The 18,003-nt window shown below is 43.3% G+C and overlaps 1 protein-coding gene across 2 annotated transcripts in view; it reads right to left on the minus strand.

The window, feature by feature from the left end:
* ARRB1 (arrestin beta 1) overlaps positions 1-18,003 on the minus strand; it is a 171,521-nt gene that overhangs the window by 80,399 nt on the left and 73,119 nt on the right. The window lies entirely within an intron of this gene.

The raw sequence follows: 18,003 nt of genomic DNA on the forward strand, positions 1-18,003 counted from the left end.
AGGTGACACTGAAAGAGGGGTGACACCACAAGCCAACCTTGCACCATTCACCAGGGGCATCGCTAGGGTGCGGGAGGTGCAGCCTGCACCAAGTGACACTCTAAGGGGATGATACTACAATTCAACCTTGTAGCATTCACCATGGGCATCCCCAGGGGGGTGCGGGAAATGCAGCTCAAACCAAGTGACACTCTGCACAACATATGGCCTAGGGGCTGCATGCGGCCCGCCAAAGGAAGATCTCCATAAAATCAATATAGACAACAAAGAAATTAAAATGGTTAAAAAGTTCCCATACTTTGGATCAAAGATTGATTAGAATGGAGACTGCAGTGAAGAAATCAGAAGAAGAGTAGGAATGGGAAATGCAGCCATGAAAGAACCAGACAAGATACTAAAGACCAAAGATATTCAATTCAGCATTAAATTGTACAAGATATCATAGACTCTGCCACCATGTACAGATGCAAGAGCTGGACAGTGAAAAAAGTGAATAGGAAGAAAATAAATGCATGTGATATATCATGGGTGGCCAAGAAGACAAACAAATGGTGTCATGGAATAGATCAAGCTAGAACTCTCCCTGGAAGCCAAGATGACTATCCGGTCCTATTTTGGCCACATCATGAGAAGGCAAACTCATTGGAAAAAACGAGAATTCTAGGAAAGTACCGGAAGCAGGAAGAGGGGAAAACCAAAAGCCAGATAGATAGACTCAGAGAGATCACGAGTGGAGGACTTGGAGATGCCTCATCCACAGGGCCACCTTGAGTCGAGACTGACTCAAGGGCCACTAGCAAGAAAATGTCTGGAAAATCAGTATGTAGCATCTTTGGAACTACTGTAACTTCTGGAGGCAGGAGAGAAGAGGTTAGTTTCACAGATGGTGGAAGATCCTTTTGCATAGGATGGCGCTGTAAGGGTTTCTTCCCTGGTAGGGTAGGCAGTATCTCTCCCATCCCTCCATCATTCCCCCAAAAAACTCTCTTGTGGTTCCACCATCACTGCAACATCTCCCAGCTTTCACGCCTCTCGCACCCGGGTCGTCCCCACTGGGTGATTGTCTTGTGTGATTTCGGCAGATGCCACATGAGGCTGCACCAATAAATAGATGCAACCCAGCCCATCACATCATTAAACCGCTGTTTAACTGGAAGTGAGCCCACACCTCTCAGCTGTACTGCCCAAGATAAATGTCAGAGCTCATTACCACAGGAGTCATAGCAACCTACCCTCCGACTGTCCCCAATTCCCCGGATTAACTAATGGATTCAAATGACGAGACAAGAGATTCCACCTAAAAATTGCAAAGAATTTTTCTTTACTGTAAAAGCTGTTCGACAGTGGAATCCGTTGCCTTGGAGGGCGATGGTCGCTCCCTCTTTGAGGGTCTTGGATGGGCATTGTTCAGAAGTGCTGCGGTTGTGCCTTCCTCCATGGCATGAACTGGCACTAGATAGGATCCCTTTCCAACTCTATGATTCTACAGTCAGCCTCCATGTCCAGAGATCCTTTCTCTACAGATTTAAGCAGCTACGGCTTCAAAATGTTAAAAATATATTTGCTGTTTTGTTGTTAATTTGACCCATGGCAAGCCAGTGGATAAGACATCTCCAAGCCTCCCTGCCCTCCACTGCTCTGCTCAGTGCCTACAAATTCATGCCCATGACCTGCCATGGCTGCCTCCTGTGGAATCCTGGGATTTTCAGTTTAGGCATTAAGAATTCTCACTAGAGACATCTTAGGCTCCACTAAACAACAAACCTCAGAATGCCATAGGAGGCAGCCATAGCAGTAAAAGTGGAATAATTGTGCTATAACCATGGATCTAAACAAGCCTTCAATAAAGCTAAGGCTAGACGTGTTTTCACATCATCGCCTTCTTCAGTGGCTAATATTCAATAATACTTGATTTAATTTAATAATATATACTCTTGTAGTTCTTCCCACCAGACTGAGCCCAACTCATCTGTGTAGAATCCGTCCCAGAATAAGTATAAAAAAGTCTCTTGCCTTTAGCTGCTCATGGTTAAAAGGCTATCAAATATGGATTTCCCTGGTCCTCCTGTTCTAGCCTTCTGTCCAGGAGGAATTTCAAAATGTCCTCCATTTTGAGCATGACTGAGAGGCATGAATTTGCCTTTATGTAAGTGATTTTAGCTTTTATTTGGTCATGTCCGCCATTGCTCTTGGAGGTCCTACATTTTGCAGTTTGGACATCTGGTCACTCTGGGATTGCCAAAAACACAAATCAGTGCGTCTAAAAGCAAGTCAAGTCTGAGCTTGCATCTACACTGTAGAAATAAAGCAGTTTGACCCCACTTTAGCTGCCATGACTCCATGCTACAGAATCCTGGGATCTGTACTTTTGCAAGACACTCTTTGGCAGAGAAGGCTACTAACCTTTTAAAACTACAAATCCCAGGACTCCTTAGGATGGAGCTACAGCACTTTAAAGTGGAGCATTACTTCCACAGTGTCGACTCACCCTGAAATCTTCACAGAAGCCAAGATAGCTAAAGTGTCGTACTTTGGACATACAAAGGGCCCTTGTTATCCACTGGGGTTTGGTTCCAGGACCCACCCACCCCCGGATACCAAAATCCATAGCAGCTCAAGTCCCACTAAATGCAATGCAGTAGTAAAATGGTTTCCCTTATATATAAAACAGCAAAATCAAGGTTTGCTTTTTGGAATTTATATATATATTTTTGGAATATTGTCAATCTGTGGATGCTTGAATCCATGGATTAAAACAAAAATCCATGGATATGGAGGCATGACTCCTTAGAAAAAGAGAGTGATGCTTGTAAAGGTAGAAAGCAGTAGGAAAAGTGGGAGATGGCAATACACCTGTTGAAGCTGATTTGAGAGCAGTTGTCAACCACAGCAATCCCATTCTCTTGTCAAGAGCATCCTATATAAGACAATGTCTTATGTCCTTCCAAAGTTCTGGTCCAGGAGCATCACTCTTTTATCCACAGCTTCTGTTCAGAATATCTGTTACAGGTCTCCCTTGTCTGAAATGCTTGAGATCAGAACTGTTTTGTATTTCAATTTTTATCAGACCTTGGAACATTTGCATATACATAATGAGATATGTAAGAGATGGGGCCTAGGTCTAAATGTGAAATGCATTTCTGTTTCATGCACACCGTATACAAAGATGGGAACCAGCATGGCTTAGTGGTTTGAGCACTGGACAGTGACTCTAGAGACGAGGGTTTGGATCCCAGCTCAGCCAGGGAAACCCACTGGGTGACTTTGGTTAAGTCACACTCTCTCAGCCTTGGAGGCAAAGGCAAATTCCCCCTGAACAAATCTGGCCAAGAAAAACCTTTGCCTTAAGGTTGCCGTAAGTCAGAAACGACTTGAAGGCAAACAACTAATAATAATATAATAAAACATTTATTTATATACTGCTTTTCCATAGATCAAAGCGGTTAACAAAATACATAAACAAAACAAAGGAGCTATGTTAATGAATATACACTAATTAATCAGCCTTTACCTTAACTAAATACAATAAGTTAAAACAAACCACATTAACAATAAATAAAATTCTACACTTCCAAACTGTCACATATTTATCTATGTAATGCAATACTAACATACCAAGATTTAACATTAAAACAATTGAAACAATCAAGGAGTCTACTAATAACAATCCCATCATTTCTAAACACTCAAACTCTAGCAACAGTAGGAAGGCCAGGGCTGAGTGGGGAAGCGCGCACTCTGTGCAATGAAGGCAATTTTATACCCACTATTTTAACACTTTGTGCACGAAATTAAAATTGCATACATTGAACCATCAGAGTCTGGGGTTTGAATTCCAGCTTGGCGATGAAGCCCACTGGGTGACCTTGGGCAAGTCACACTCTCTCAGCCAAGAAGGCAATGGCAATCCACTCTGAAGTACCTTGCCAAGGAAACCCCACAATAGAGTCGCCATAAGTTGGAATCAACTTGAAGGCACACAACAAACAAACACAGAGAAATGTAAGGTACTGCACTTAGGGCAGAAAAAGGAAATGCACAGATATAGGATGGGAGACACATTGCTGAATGAAAGTACATGTGAATGAGATCTAGGAGTCCAGTAGACCATAAGTTGAACATGAGTCAACAGTGTGATGCGGCAGCTAAAAAGGCCAATGCAATTCTAGGCTGCATCAATAAAAGTATAGTGTCTAGATCAAGAGAAGTAATGTGCCATTATATTCTGCTCTGGTCAGGCCCAACCTGGAATATTGTGTCCAGTTCTGAGCGCCACAATTCAAAAAGGACATTGAGAAACGGAGCGTGTCCAAAGGAGGGCGACAAAAATGGTGGAAAGGTCTGGAAACCTTGCCCTATGAGGAACGACTCAGGAGCTGGGGATGTTTAGCCTAGGAAGAGAAGGTTAAGAGGGGGATAGATAGCCCTGTTTAAATATTTGAAAGGATGTCCACATTGAGGAGGGAGCAAGCTTGTTTCTGCTGCTCCAGGAGAACAGGACCCGGAACAATGGATGCAAGCACAGGAAAGAGATTCCACCTCAACATTAGGAAGAACTCTGACAGTAAGGGCTGTTTGACTGTGGAAACAGACTCCCCTGGAGTGTAATAGAGGCGGGTTATAGACCGCCGCTTTGAGGCGGTCTCCTGCCGGCGCCATTTGCTCCGTGAGGGAGCCACAGCAGCCACCCGCCGCGCGGCTCCCGCACAGAGCAAAAAATAAGCTCATTTTGGAGCTTCTCTTGCAGCGCCCTATGAGACGTCGGCGAGGCGCCTGGGTGGACTCGCGACGTCATAGACGCCGCATGACATCCCGGACGCAAGCGTCCGATACGTAAAGATGGGCGGCGCCCGTATGAACAGGGCGCTGCCATCTTGTACGTATTCTATACATACTAGGGTTAGGGGGGGTGCGAAGCACCGCCCCTTCCTAACCCTGTACGTATAGAATAACGTACTAAATGGCGGTGTGTGAAACCGCCGGAGTCTCCTTCCTTGGAGGTCTTTAAGCAGAGGCTTGGATGGCCATCTGTTGGGGATGCTTTGATTTAGAGAACTAGGACCCAGAGTAATGGATTCAGACTACAGGAGAAGAAATTCCAGCTCACACTGAGGATGAACTTCCTGATAGTAAGAGCTGTTTAAACTGTGGAGCTGTGGAGGTCTTAAATAGAGGCTGGATGGCCATCTGTCAGCGATGCTCTGATTACGAGTTCCTGCATGGCAGAATGGGGTTGGACTGGATGGCCCTGGGGTCTCTTCCAACTCTAGGATTCTATGATTCTATAATCAGATACAGCCAGGGGTAGCCGTGTTGGCCATATACCAAATCCAATAACATTCAAAATCCACCAAACAGTGATCCATTATGCACATTGTACACAATGTAAGCTTTGAAGTTTGACTGGCTTGTCAGCAGGCGAGGCTTAGCTGTAGGTTTTTAACACTTTGCGTGATGAAGGAGCTGGTGGGGTTTGAATGCTGCAATATGTATATTGGCCATTTTGTTGTTCCAATAAAGGTATCACTGCTTGATGGTCTTTGGATGTTATTGGATAATCAAATACAGTGTACGCAATGAAGCTGTAACTAAACCATGCAAAATGAATTTATATTTATATGAGCATTTTTAGCTTTTGTTTGCCTATGCCCCCCCCCTGAATTTTCTGCACTGCCTGCATTTTGCAGTGCCTTGTCCTCCTTTGCAGTGAGGACATCTGGTCACTCTGGCTGCAACAGATTCGCATGGCTCCTTCTTTCAAAATGACCACAACTAAAAGCACTTGTTTCCAAAGGTAACCAAATGTCAAAGTCAATTTGATGTCAAACAACACGCTCGGATTCAGAGCATCATTGCTCTGCCTGGAGCATCTTTCCTATTGTTTGCTAACTGGCTGTGCCCGGATTTGAACCAGAGACTTGTATGTGCAACGCAAGTGTTCTGCCCCTGAATGATAGTGATTCTGCCCAGGAGGTTCAAATCAGTCTCTCACTGCACATTATCTGCAGATCCTCCTGATACGGAGGTCAGCAGCCGGCCCTTCAGCTCATCTCTATCGCCTGCACAAAACATTCCCAAGGAAGTGCCAGCTATGTCACTTTGAATTACTTCTGACTGGTCACCATGGCCTTTGCTTCCCCAAAAGGCCCAGGATACATGGCTTGACATCCCCAGGACCCCAAGTCCAGGGGTTCCTGGGTGTAAGAATCATAGAATCATAGAGTTGGAAGAGACCTCAGGGGCCATCCAGTCTAACCTCCAGCCATGCAGGAACTCACAATCAAAGCACCCCCATTGACAGATGGCCATCCAGACTCTGTTTAAAAACCTCCAAAGGAGGAGACTCCACCACACTCTCAGATAGTGTTTTACTGTCAAACAGCTCTTACAGACAGAATGTTCCTCCTAACATTTAGGTGAAAGCTCTTTTCCTTTATTTTGCATTCATTGCTCCAGATCCTATTCTGTGGAGCAGAGAACTAGAGAACTAGAACCCAGAGTAATGGATTCAAACTACAGGAGAAGAAATTCCAGCTCACACTAGGATGAACTTCCTGATAGAGGCTTGATGGCCGTCTGTCAGCGATGCTCTGATTAAGAGTTCCTGCATGGCAGAATGGGGTTGGACTGGATGGCCCTTGTGGTCTCTTCCAACTCTATAATGCTATGATTCTATTATTCTAACCTTCATTTTGTATATGCAATTATTCCAAAATCTGATAAAAATTGAAATCCCAAACACTTCTGGTCCCAAGTATTTTGAATAAGGGAGACTCAACCTGTAACAGATACTCTGGACAGATGCTATGGACCAAAGAGTGATGCTCCTGGACCAGAACTTTGGAAAACTAGATTGGAAAGACATAGGACATTGTCTTATATAGGATGCTCTTCAAAAAAGAATGGAATTGCTGTGGTTGACAACTGCTGTCAAGACAACTTCAACATATGACTTTGATAGATGACAGCTTTGACATGACTTCCAAGTTCTAGGATTCTATGATTCCAAGCATTCACTGCACTATGCAACTTTTGTTGCACAACAAAGCTGAGACCATGAGTCTGCAATAAAATGGACAACTCAATGGACCTGTGCATCCATGTGCCTTGGTTTCATGCTCACAACTCCACTCCTACAACCTTAAATGTAATGCACCTGTTCTGCATCAGACAAACAAATGCAGCTGCATTGCATTTAGGTTTGTAGGGGGGAACAACTAGGGAACAACCTCCTGAGTGACAACCATGTGAATCTGTTGCAGTCAAAACAGAACAGTAATCTTGGAGCAACTTAACCTCTCATACATTATTATGACATGGGTCAGGTGTGAGCAGAGAGCCAGCATGAGGGAATGGTTTGAGCAATGGACTACAACCCTGGAGAGCATGGTTCGAATCCTTGCTAGGCTATGGAAAACCAGTGAGTGAGCTTGGGCAAGTCACATTCTCTCAGCCGCAGAGGTGGGCCAAGGCGATTGAATAAACCTTGCCTATAAAGCCCCATGGTAGGATTGCCTAAGGGTCACCATAAGTTGGAAACAACTTGAAGACACACAACCACAGCAAGATTTGTGTGTGTAAATGGTGTGCTGTTTCTAATCTTTTGATTTTATTTTCATGTTTGCTGAAACCACATTTTAAACAGGTTGAAGCCTTTTAACAGTTTTCTTGCATGTTTTAAATAAAAGTAATATTCCATTTCTTTTTTAAACTTTTGAACACTGGCTTTTTGGCGGTACGTTTTAAAATTGTAAACCACCTTGAATCCGATTTGGGAGAATGGTGGGATATGAATTCAATAAAACCATCAATGGACAAATTCTGATTTCTTTGTATGGAAGAAAGCTGACAGAGAGAAAACCAACTTGCTTGAAATGTGATGCTGGAGAAGAGTTCTGTGAATAATGTGGACTGCTAAAAAGGCCAATAAATCAGTCTGAAAAGAAACTGAGCTTGAACTAAAAGTGAAGACAGCTAAACTGAGGCTATTATATTTTGGAATTATCATGAGATGATATTATTATTATTATTATTATTATTATTATTATTATTATTATTATTATTATTGCATGTAAAGAAGGTCCTTTGCCAATGAGTTACAGGTTGAGTCTCCCTTATCTGAAATTCTTGAGACCAGGAGTCTTTTGGATTCCACATTTTGAAAGACATCTTGGAGATGGGCCCCAAATCTAAACATGAAATTCATTTATGTTTTGTATACACCTTATACATATCACCTGAAGGTAATTTTATACCCAACATTTTTAATAGTTTTGTGCATGAAACAAAGATTGTGTACACTAAACCATCATAAAACAAAGGTAGTCATGATCTTAGCCACCCATGGAAAAAAGGTTTGGTTTTTGGAATATTTTGGGTTTCCGAATAAGGGAGATTATGCTCATCATAAAAACAGGGGTTTTACCAGCAACTGGGAATAAAGTATAATGTGGCACATAATAAACAATAAGGAATCGCTGCCACCATCACCACCAGCATCCTTCATCCCAGAAGACTTGCAAACTACTAACATGAATCGCAAAACATCTTCCTTTCCCCAGGAGGAGATGGGACACAGAAGGAATAATCTCATGTTTTAGTGATGCTCCCATGAATTTTTCATCACCAGCTTCCAACCCAGGTCCCCAATCCTCAAATAAATATTGCAACAGCTTTGGCAAATGATTGCCATGACCTCTGGGTGTTTGTGCGCATGAGGACATCACATAACCAGGATGACCAGATGTCCCACCTGCAAAGGACGACGTTGCGATTGCTATTTGAGAAAAACTGAGATCGTTCCGAAATCAAAGCTATAAACACTAATAGAAATATAAATCTTGGTTCTTAGTCAAGTGCCAAATGGAGGACGTTTTGGAATTGCTCCTGGACAGGAGGTTGAAATGTAGGACATGCTCAGGAAAAGAAGGGCATCTGATCACCCTGCATATAACTGACGATGTCCCCACTCCAAATAAAGTGGTCAAGGGGAGATAGAGAAGAGAGAAAGACAGGAAGGCTAGGAAGAGTTGTTCCTGATGTTGAGCTGGAATCTCTTTTCCTTTAGCTTGAATCCATTGCTTTGTGTCCTATTCTCTGGAGCAGCAGAAAACAAGCTGGCTCCCTCCTCAATGTGACACTCCTTCAAATATTTAAACATGACCTCTTATCTGTCTCTTCTCAAGGCTAAACATACCCAGCTCCCTTAGTCTCTCCTCATTCACCATTTGGTGGCTTTCCTTTGGACACGCTCCATCTTCTCAACATCCTTCTTGAATTGTGATGCCTAGAACTGGACATAATATTCCAAGTGAGGCCTGACCAAAGCAGAATAGAGTGGTACATATACAAAATTCAACACTGCTTCGAAGGTGCCTCGTTTTCTCACAGTCCTTTACTGATTTCTAGATTCTTGGACAGAATTTGAATTGTTGATGGTTCAAAACTAGACCCAGTAGACTGTGAAACTGGTGCTGATGATGACAAAAACAATTCCAGGATTACAAAAGTAACCATCTACTGTCTGTCTGTCATTCAATGATCTGGCTCCTTTAGGGACACATGGACATGTTCATTCTCCTCTATCCGAAATGCTGGGGACCAAAAGTCTTTTGGATTTTGAAGCTTTTTAAATATTGGAATATTTGCATCTGTGTAATGAGGTATCTTGACCCCAGTCTAATCATGTAATTCATTTAGGTTTCCTATACACCTTATTATACATATAGCCTGAAGGTAATTCTATCCACAATATTTTTAATAATCTTGCACATGAAACAAATCTGTGTACACTGAACTATCAGAAAGCAAAGACGTTTCTGTCTCATGAAGACAGATTTTGGCTTTGGGAACATTTCAGAATAAGGGGCACTCAACCTGAATAGATGACCAATTCAAGGAAATATATTTTTGGAAATACTGCCAGCTTGGCCCATGTTCACATCCCATCATCTTTCCCACCCCCTTTCTTCTTCTTTTCTCTATCTGCTTCATTCGTCGTAATCATACTTGGAAAATGCAATTAATTGTTTTAAAGAATCCATGCAATCCTCTGGCCTATTTGCATGTTTCTCCATCCAAATGACTTGCAAAGGTGTGAGATAATAGATATAAATAACCCACCCGGTCCCCTTATAGCAAATCTCTCTGGTCTGCATGATGCATTACAACCGTATCCAATTACACCTGGCATCTGCTCCAGAAACCTAAACTTCACCCACAATGTTTCTTGGAGAGAAGAGGACACAATTCTCCAGCTGATGCTTTTATCTTGAGGGGTCAGTTGCATTTCATGTTTCCTCTCCAGCTGGGTTTTGCTCATTTGCTGCCAGATGTTAACTTGCTCCAAGCTTCTCTCATCCTAGGAGCATGGCTTGGGTTTGCAGGGCATGAATGAAAGCCAGGGAATTGCATATGGGAGCACAGGAAGGATGCTCCTTTCTTGCTCATGTAAGTAGTTCAACTTGTGAGTCACAGAGGCTGAGATCCTACATTGTGCTTGTGTAGTGTAGCCTCTGTCTCTCATCTAAGAATAGAGTTAGAAAAAACTCCAATGGCATCCAGTCTGACCCCCTTCTGCCATGCAGGAACTCTGAATCAAAGGACCCCTGACTGATGGCCATCCAGCCTCTGTTTGAAGACCTCCAAGGAGGAAGACTCCACCACTCTCCGAGAGATCTTCTTCCCGATTTCTTCTATTCAGTTGTTGATTTCACAATTTCCCTTCTCATTCATTTTCTTTTAATCTTGATTTCTTGATTACTTTAATTTTTGATTTTCCCCAAAATTCTTGTTTATACCTCATGTCTCTTCCCAGTAACTTAAAACTGGAAGCCAATCTTTTTCTACTTTTGACATTGGTCTATTTTTCACTATAAACGTTAAACAATCTATTTCTCTTATTTCACTTATTTTATGCGTCCACTCTTCTATCTTCGGAGGATGAGATTCGTTTTATGTTTCACATGCACCTTAAACACATAGCCTGAAGGTAATTTCATGCATACATTTTTTTTAATAATGCTGAGCATTAAACAATGTTTGTGTACACTGAAGCATCAGAAAGCAAAGATGCCACTGCCTCAGCCACCCATGTGGACAATTTTGAATTTTGGACAATTTTGGATTTTGGAATTACGGATACTCAACCTGCATCAGCTTCTGCTGTTATGCCAGCTAGATGCAATCCTTGAACTGGAGGATCAATTGTGGTACATGTGCGACCATAGAATCATAGAGTTGGAAGAGACTCCAAGGGCCATCCAGTCCAACCCCTTTCTGCCATGCAGGAACTCTCAGTCAATGCATACCCAACAGATGCCCATCCAGTCTCTGTTTAAAGACCTCCAAGGAAGGAGACTCCCTGGGGCTGGGGAAATTTAACCCCTCCAGCTTACCTTCTACTGTCTCTTCCACCAAACCCATGTAGAACACTTCTGTTAGCCGAGCCTGTTTGCCATGCTCCACATATGTGTGCATAAGCCAGAAATCTAGGGAGGGGATGCAATGTTGCTCCACACAAAAAAATGGAGACATATCTCAAGATGCAAAAAAAATGTTTTATACATTTTTAAAAAATACATCGGGTTCTTTTACTAATAATACAACCATATTTTGAGCTCCTTGAGACATATCTCCTGTTTCCTCAATTAAATTCCACATTGCAGGTAGATAATTTAATGCAGCACGTGTTTCTGCAAATGCCAAAGGCGTTTCTAATATGAAATTAATATGCCAGAGCACAACCATCCTGAAAGGAGTTACCCCCGAACACACCCCCATCATAAGCCATAAGGAAGCATCATCTATATTACCAGGGAAAACATGCAAACAGCCCAGAAGACAGTATTGACTCACAGCAGGTGGAGTTCAGCTGTTCCCAGGCTGCAACCGAGAGCCTTTCAATCCCCATTTGTTTGCTTGGAGAACCAGGGGAAATTACCACCCGATGCTGCTCTTTAGACGCGGAGGGACTTAACCGGGCTTTAATTAGTTAGACAAACAATTGTGTCAAGGGAGGGCAGCATGCGAGACACCTTTTCCCTGCCACAACTTGGTCTGAGTCATTTGCTCGCCCTACAGACCACAGTCGCTCCTATTTTAATTTTCCACATCTACAAATGTAAGCAATGAATATTAACCAAGTGTAAAAATACACAGCAGAGAACCTGTGAGGTGCTAATGGACTGACTAGTGTTGCTGTTGGTTTTCTTAGTTGTGTTGTTAGCCATGTGGGATGCAACATCTGCCACTGGAAAGATACAACTATTGTTAACTGCCATCAAGGGGCGGCCTGCAGCCATCTCTTTCTTCGCTGTATTGGGGCCGAGGCAACTACACACCGTGGACTTGATCTAGCCTTTCTGCAGCACAAAAAGGGCACCATAGCTGTCGGCACCGCAGCTTTTTGGTGCTCCTTTGGCACTGTGCCATCTGGACGCAGAGCCAGAGGAGCGCCTTGATGCTGCCGCCATACGTGGGGCACATAGCGTCACGTCAGCATGGGGGTGGAGTTGGGGCATGCGTTGTCCAGACGCCATGTCCCCACTCCACCCCAATGCTAGCCTTTATCGCCGATTTGTCGAGGCTGCCAGTCAACTTTGACTTTGTTTCATTTGGAGAAGAGAAGGTTAAGGGGTGACATGATAGCCATGCTTAAATATCGGAAGGGCTGTTGTGCTGAGGATGGAGCAAGCTTGTTTTCTGCTGCTCCAGAGACTAGGACCCAGAGCAATGGATGCAAGCTACAGGAAAACAGATACTGCAACCAGTGTAGACATATACAATGTAAGGACCATATAAGCTCTTGGCCTACACACACACACACACACACACACACACACACACACTTGTGCACATGTAAACATGCACACACACAAGCAAGGATGATATTTCCATTCATCTAACAAAAGTGTTTGGATATAATTCAGATGCAGTCTGTGCTCCACTTTTAGAAAATCTAGGCTCTTTCATTGTCTTTCTCCCTCGGTAACATCCTTTCAACACCCCATTTTCTGAAAAACAGGAAAAAGCTGATGTCTAAAACCTCTTATCCCAAAAAACTGGGCCAAAAGAAATTTGCCAGCCAGAGAGTCAGTTTTCTCTTTCATGTGTCTTATTTCCATAAAGGCTTTGGAGGCAAGGGGAAGCCTGTGAAGAAATAAGTAGTACAGTAAATCAAAGCTATCAAATCCCATCCCAGGAAGGGTTATATCACAGCCCCTCAGCAAAGAAGAAACTGGGTAGGAGCAAGAGAGGTCATTATGGCAGGCTATCAAGCAAGAAGCCCAACAACAGGAGAGACTATACAAGGAGAATATACCAGGGAGAGGATCCAAAGGGGGAAGGAAGCTAGGAAGACAGAGATGCAGCAAGCTTCTTTGGAGAGGATGGAGCAAGCTTGTTTTTTACTGCTCTAGAGGCTGGGGCACAGATTCCACCTCAACATTAGGAAAACTGGGGTGGCTTGGACTATGAAGTGGCGAGTCCGTTAACTAAACCCCTGTTATAATGTATTTTACATGTTCGTTTATATCTGTGTGTGTACTACTCTTGCTGTTATTTAATTTGTTGCTGTTGTTGTTGTTTTGCTTTTATACTGCCTATGGTTTGTTAACTGAAATAAAGTCTTTCATTCATTCATAACTTCATGATGCTAAGAGCCTGGAATGTGGTGGAATCTCCTTCTTTGGAGGTTTTTAAGCAGAGGCTGGGTGGCTATCAGTCACAGGGAGTGCTTTTGTTGTGTATTCCTGCATGGCAGAATGGGGTTGCACTGGATGGCCCTTGGAGGTCTTCTCCAACTCTAGGAGTCTATGTCTTCCTGCATGGCAAAAGGAAGTTGGGCTGGATGGCCCTTGGAGTCTCTTCCAACTCTAGGAGTCTATGATCCTATGGCCATCCTGCCAGTTCTGGGTATGTGGAGAAGATACAAACTTATTGTGGTTATTGGCCTTCAAGTTGACTTCAACCTGCAGCAGCAATAACAACTTTGCCAGCAGGTTCACAGCAGAGCAATGCTCACTCCTGCGGTTCATTCCCAGCCTCAGAATGCCAAGCAAAAGCAAAAAGTATAGAACAAGGTCCCTAATACAAACAAACGCTGGGCAAGTGCTAACATTTGGCCATGATGCTCACAAGGACTCCAAAACCTTTGCTGCATATTCTGAAAAATGGGAAAATTGGCCCCTGCCTTTGCTCAGTTGTCTTCCTCTGCCTTGGATAGTCTGAATTGCCTGGAACTAGTCCTTTTTCCCCCTTTGCACAATGAATGAAAAATCAGCTGCACATCACCCCCACTTCAGGGCAGCTGGCTGCTTCTGCAGAAGGAGATAACCGGAGGAAGGAAACAGCTCATGTGCAATCCATTTATCGATTAGACATTTTTTTCCACCCGTCTCTAGCCTTTTTATTTTATTGATCTAATAAGCTGAGACATTTGGCACAGCAGCCTTGGGCTTCTAGGTGCAGCCACAAGCGTGGCCCCTGGAAGTCAGGGCTGGAAGGAGGCCAAATCTTTCTTTGGATTGATGCTCTGGAGCTGATGACATTAATTCGCACCCAAGAGATGGATGGAGAGGAACCCGACTGGAAGGGACGGCTGGAGTGTGAACTCTGGGGACCAGCTCTTTCCCTTCCCTGAATGCCACATCGTCAGGCTATATTTGGTCATTAATACCAGTTGAAGATTCAGAGGCTCATGGAGCTGGGAGGGACCTCAAGGATCATCTATTCCAACCCCAGGACTAGAAATCTACTGCCAAAGTACCCTGAGAAGTAACCCTCAAACGTCTATTTCAAAGTCTGCCATGAAGATGAGTCCAAAAGGGAAATGTAGGGTATGTACCCTTACACCCAGAAGATCAATAAACTGAGTAACAGGGGGAAAGGACTCAGCAGGAATACGTATTTAACAATAATACAAAATCTTATTAAACCATAAATTGCATGTGTTTTACTACAATAATACAATTTCAAGCATCCAGTGGAATAATGAGCTCTATAAACCACTTTGAAAATGACCCCACAGCAAAAATATGGTAAAGTAACCATAACACGAGGCATCCCATCTCCCAAAACTTTACAACTCACAATCAGAAATGAATAAGGTAATGTCCACAATTCAAATGTAAGTCCATTTAAAGAAGATATAAAGTTCATGTAGTTTATATATTCCTTGATCCACTCTGGGGGTGGTTGTGTTCATTTTTTCTGTGCAAACCTCAGAGTAGTGCAGGGCTATTATTCCCCCTTCTTACTTCTTCCTTTCGAATGCAAAACATTCCTCTGCGGACGGAAAACAAGACAAATAGCAGGTAGTATGACCAAAGGAAGAAAGAAAATAATGATGATGAATCCCTAATATGAGAAAAAGGGATTTGCAGAAATATTTCACGCATGGCTTTCTTGGGGAGTATAGTAATTCCTGGTAGAACGGCAGCTTCTTCTCCAAAGATAATGAGAACACTGTAAAATCTGCATCACCACCAGCAGCGTCTAGGGACACACTTCAATCGCTCTGCCAAGGCGCCAAATTGTCTCAAGACTGCGCTGCTCTGCAAAATGAGTAGAATTTGCTGACGCAAAAGATTGAGGGGGAATGCAAGGAAAAGGGTGTGAAGGGGGAAATGTAGAAGGCCTGGGAGCACCATTGGAAGGAAAGGAATGGGAGAAAGGAGGACCAAAGGTTCACGCTTAAAATCATCACCATCATCATCAGTCATACATGCAAGGATCCTCTATTGTGGTTGTGTAGTGTAAAGCTTCACATATGGAGTTATGCATTAACTGCGCTACTCAACCCTCATGTATGTCTGTGCTTTCAAAGCACCTGTTCACTTATGGAAACCCTATAAATTTCATAGGGTTTTTTTAAGACAAGGACTGCTCCAGAGGTGGCCTTGCCAGTTTCTTCCTTTGAAATATTGCTTACAAATAGCACCTGGTATTCCATGCAGGTCCCCCACCCAAGTCCTAACCAGGATTGACCCTACTTAGCTTCCAAGCAGAAGGGATCTGGTGCCTTTAGGGCATTTCGGCTGTTTGTGTATATGTGCCTTCAAGCCGTCTGCCGACATATAGGAACCCCATGAATTTAACGGGGTTTTCTTAGGCCAGGAATCCTCCAAGGTGGTTTTGCCAGGAGCCTCCAGCACCTGGCATTGGCTGGCAGTCTCTCATCCAAGGACTAACCAGGGCTGGCCCTGCTTAGTTTCTCAGATCTGCCAGGATCTGGTGCTTTGAGGGTATTTAACAACATATATATGCTTATGTGGCTTCAGGTCACCTCTAAACTTAATGGAAACCCCACGAATGTCATCGAGTTTTCTTAGGCAAGCAATATGCAGAGTTGCTTTGCCAGTTCATTTCTCTGAAATAGAGCCTATAGCATGTGGGGTTTGTTGGCGGTCTCCCATTGATACGCACTCCTGCATACCCCATGCTCTGTTCTGAGATCCTCATATTTTGATGTCTCATTATTTGGAGAGTGCATGTTTTTGAGAGATCTATGACCTTTTAAGAACACTAAAAGGTCAGTTTCTCAGGGGAAAAAAGGAATCGAGATGTGTACATCCACGTAAACGAAATCATCCTATCTAAAATGCTTCTTTCTTCTCCCAAGCAATCTGCTTTTCCTCTCGAAACCTGAGATAAAGGACCTCTTTGCATCCAAAGTAATAAGCCAACCTCTCTCTGCCTATCCCTTATTGCATCCGCAGACAAACTTTTCCATTCATCCATCTCAGGGACGTCCCAAATCCAGTCCCTGCTTTTGTTAAAATCATCAACCATTTTGGAACCCCATTGTCGATTCTTTGGACAAATAGTTCAGCCTTTGTTACCTGGCCAGTTAACCTATCGCCTAAGGCTAGTTATACAGTATAAGTATGGTTTCAAAACCTAGCCTCTGTGCACACAGCCCAGCCCACAAACACACACAAACTCTGTGTACATTCTTGAGTTTGCCTTGGACCTTCCAGTCTGAGCCACTCCAGCTTTCTGCAGTCTTCTCTTTGGACAGGTAATTATAATCCCATTGCAATCCCTAAAAACCCTGCTATCCCCTTTCCATATTTCCATTTCGGTTAGCTCTGCAGGCTGTTTCTTTGGATTGCTATCTTGTGTGTGTGATTGCACAATGCATATTTTTCTAAATAAAACCTTCTTAATTCACCCGGAACTTGGAGTCCTCCTAGTCAGTACTGGTATATACTGGTGCCCATGGGCCAAATGTTACCCAACCATCCCAGAAAGATAATTTCTCCAACACCTCTGGCAGACACCAGTTCTTTGGGTAACACTATCCAAGGACTAACCACAGCTGACCCTATTGAGCTTCCATGAACAGACGGGATCTGATGCTTTTATGGTATTTAGGCAATATGTATATATGTGCTTTCCAGTCACTTGCTGACCTATGGCAACCTCATGCATTTCAGAGAGTTTTCTTAGGCAAGGTTTTGCCAGTTCCTTCTTCTTAAATGCAGCACCTGAGATTCGTGTTGAATGAAAACAAGGTGCAACTGAACCAAGGCACCAAAATGTGCAACTAAACACACAACCATATGTACACGTATAACTGTGTGGAAATGCATTTCCAAGTGCAATGCACACCTATGTGCAATTTTCAATGCAGATCCAGATGCAATGCTTAATGTGCATTTATATGTTATGTTCAATGCACATCTATTCTCCATGCTCACTGCACATTCTGGTGCAATACACAACATGCCATTCTCAATGTACATATATGTGTTATGTACACTGCACATCTAGGAGCACAGTATATCTTCCAACTGTCCTAATTTGGCAAAGACAGTCCCAGTCTTTAATTCCACTCCCTCAGCTGCTTCTAAAAAAGTCTCAGTTTTTCCTCTCCTCCTCCCACTTCCCTACTTCTCCGTGCCTTACTTCCACTGGTGGAAACTGAATTCATAGCACTGGGCCATGACAGTTAAAGCAGTCAGGAATAAACTCTTCTAGAACATGGCCACATAGCCTGAA

The sequence above is a fragment of the Sceloporus undulatus genome, chromosome 3 (assembly GCF_019175285.1).
Source record: "Sceloporus undulatus isolate JIND9_A2432 ecotype Alabama chromosome 3, SceUnd_v1.1, whole genome shotgun sequence".
NCBI classification, from domain to species: Eukaryota; Metazoa; Chordata; class Lepidosauria; order Squamata; family Phrynosomatidae; genus Sceloporus; species Sceloporus undulatus.